Source organism: Aythya marila (assembly GCF_965140915.1).
Source record: "Aythya marila genome assembly, chromosome: 7".
In the NCBI taxonomy this organism is placed as follows: domain Eukaryota; kingdom Metazoa; phylum Chordata; class Aves; order Anseriformes; family Anatidae; genus Aythya; species Aythya marila.
In genome coordinates this window covers 34,496,634-34,499,802 of record NC_139048.1, presented here as the reverse complement: position 1 = coordinate 34,499,802, position 3,169 = coordinate 34,496,634, and positions in this window count along the sequence as shown.

Below are 3,169 nucleotides of genomic sequence, written 5' to 3'. Positions count from 1 at the left end.
GTTGGGGCTAGAGCACTTCTGTAAGGAAATGCTAAGAAAATGGGACTTGTTCTGCCTGAAAATTAGAAGGCTTTGGAGGCACCTCATGGCAGCTCAGTGCTGCCTAGGAGGTGGTTATGAAGAGCACAGAACCTCTTCACAGCAGTGAGTAGTGCGAGGACAAGAGGCAATGGGCATAAATTGGAACACGAGAGGTTCAGCCTGGCTATAAGGGAAACCTCTTCCCCCAGAAGGACAGCCCAGCAACAAAGCAAGGTTACCCAGAAAGGTTGTGTTGTCTCCAGCCTTGAAAGCTTCCAGGATGTGACAGGATAAAGCCCTGAGCAACCTAGTCATACCCCATAGCTGACCCTCCTTTGAGCAGGAGATTGGACTAGAGCCCTCGTAAAGCCCCTTCCCACCTGACCTGTTTTATGCTTCCGTGCTAATTTTTAAAAGTAGGTTTTCAGAATGTTTCTGTAGTCATCACTTCCTGGAGTTTATCCAGGAAATTAATGTTGAAGGTAACAGTGGAGGAGATCAGGATTTTCAACAAAATTTTGAGAATATTTTTTCTCAGAGGCAACTTTGTTTTCTTGAACACTTTTCTCTCTCATTTTTTTCTCCTTTTCTTTTCCATTTGAAAATCGTAGTTAAAGATGAGGGATGTGCAAGATGGAGAAAGTCATGCAGAGATACAGGATTTTGCCTTTGAACTGCAGAGTTGTTCTTTTCACCTCCTCCTGTTTACATCACTTCTCCCAGCCCTGGACGTGAGCCTTCTCCATGGGAAGAGTTAAAGTTTGAGGTATGCTGGGTCTGTGGGAGGGAAGAATTAGGGGGTCCTGATTTGCTAAGCCAAAGAATGCTTTACACATCCAGTACTGCTTACTGCCAATTAATGCGGTTAAGGAGATAGAAGACATAAATTTCACTAGAGCTGCTGTTCTCAGGGAGGATGACATCTAATCCAAAAAAAAAAGGGGGGGGGAAGGATGGGGGCTGAGGGGAATGAAGATCTCTTCTGTGCTGAAAGCTTTATGGGAATCATTTTAGAGGACTTTTACTCAAAGTAACCATAAATTCAAGACCTGGGGCCAACACCTCAGTCTGTATAATGTAGCATGGATCCACTGACTCCCATGAGGTAAATCTGATTGATTCCAATGGAGCATGAAGACCCAAATGCCCTTGTAGGCAAAAGGAGCAGGCAAATGTTCCTATAAATGAAAAAAAGCTTAAAAGGAGCTTGTTTGAGAGTAAAATACTACTGAAGACCCTTATTGCAAAACAGCCAGTAGATGAAGAAGACGTTTTCAGGACTGAGGAAAAGAAAAGGGAAATATTTTTCCTCAGTACAGAGAGAAACACATCAGTGAAAAAGAGGCCATCTGGCTCCTGGATTCCCAAAATACCAGAGCTCCTGCAGCTGAAATTTTTTCTTTAAGAAAGAGTGTTCAGCCTACCTGTCACTCAGTGATAGAAAAATATGTTAAAAAATAAAATTTATTAGGGCAGAAGAAGAAGCTGGAATTGTGAAGTCTGGAGAGGTGAAATAAACACACTTTGGCCAAATTAGATAAAGCACCTCAAGAAGATGAAGAACATATTTCATGGAAAAAACCACCTGCCAACAACTAGAACTATACTGAACTGAAAATTGACATACACCGGATTATTTAACCTGCTCTTAGGGAGGAGGAAAAAACACTCAGAACACCTTTTTCCAATGAAATGCCCTAGGAATTCTGACTACTAGACTGCAAGGATTGTTAGTGATTTGGAAGGAAACCATTCTGGGAGAAAACAAGGAATGTGCTGTGATGTCTAGCATCAGCAAATAGACAAGGAAGAAAAACCCATTGTATTGGACAACCACATCTGAAGTGTTCTAAAAGACATTTTAAACCAAATGTTCTCCACTGACTGATGTAGATACTCTCTCTGAGTGGACTGGAAAGTCTTCCCGTGATTGCTAGTCTGGAAAATATAAATAATGCCAAGACATTGAGTGGTGTCACGTTTGAATTATAAAATGGTATTAGTGCTCTAGCAAATTTTAGGAGGATGGTATTAGATTTCTATATCTTATTTCATTGTTCTGACAGAAGAAGTGATCCTACTTAATGGTAACTTCATGAGGAGCATGGAGTCAGCTATATAAACCCTGTATTGCTATGATTGAATTAGTGTACATTGCAACATCAGATAGATGTTTCTATGACCTTTCTGTGGTCAAGACCCTGTTTTTGTGGAGGCTTCTGCACACAGTGAGAGTCAGTCCATGCCCCCCAAAACTTCAAGTTGACAGAATAGTGAAGCATATTGCTAATAAACGGTAGTGTCAAGTACAAATTTTGTATGCAGATATATGTGTATGCTGTATAGTGATAGCACAGGATTTCTAGTTGAAGAATTTTAAATGCCCCTGATTCTTGGTGATACTTGTCATATTCTCAAGGTTGAATACTTAATCTTTCCAGGTATTTTTAAAGAACTTCTTGGTGTTAATTCATGTTTTTATACTGCCAGATGAATTTTTGGGAACTGTGCATGGTGCTTGAAGATTTTTCTGAAAGCGTTCCAAAGATTATTTAAGCCACAAACTACAAGCTTCGTAGGCTCCTTAATTTGATCTCATACATCTGTTTGCAATTTGGGATGTTGCAAATGGCTAGTGGGAAGTTCTGCCCGGTATTTGTTTCTTTCTGGATAGATAACACAACTCACTCAGGAATAAGTCCTTGGATTTTAGGAGACTTAGAAAAGAAATTAATGAGGTCTGGTTTATTTATTATACTTGTCAGACATTTATGCAATGTGAAATCAGATCAGTGTGGCACACGTCAGATCTGGTTTGCACGCTCTAGTTATGCAATTTGTTTGTTCCATGCATACAACCAAAGCATACATAATACACTGTGCTGTGAAGGCAAAACTACACAGTCTTGATTTATCTGTGTCTTTATTAAAAAAAAAAAAAAAAGAAATCATAGGTGCATCTCTGCAAATAAAATCATATTTCAAGTTAAGGTATGCATCCAGCTTTTTATGGTAACTTCAGTTTTGCACCTGCACTGATCCACAGAGGCTTACCAGTCGTTCTCTGTATATCAGACGCTGCTCATCAGAACCAACTGAAACTAGGAACTTGCTATCTTTCAGGGCCACTTCAGTCCAAGTAAATATT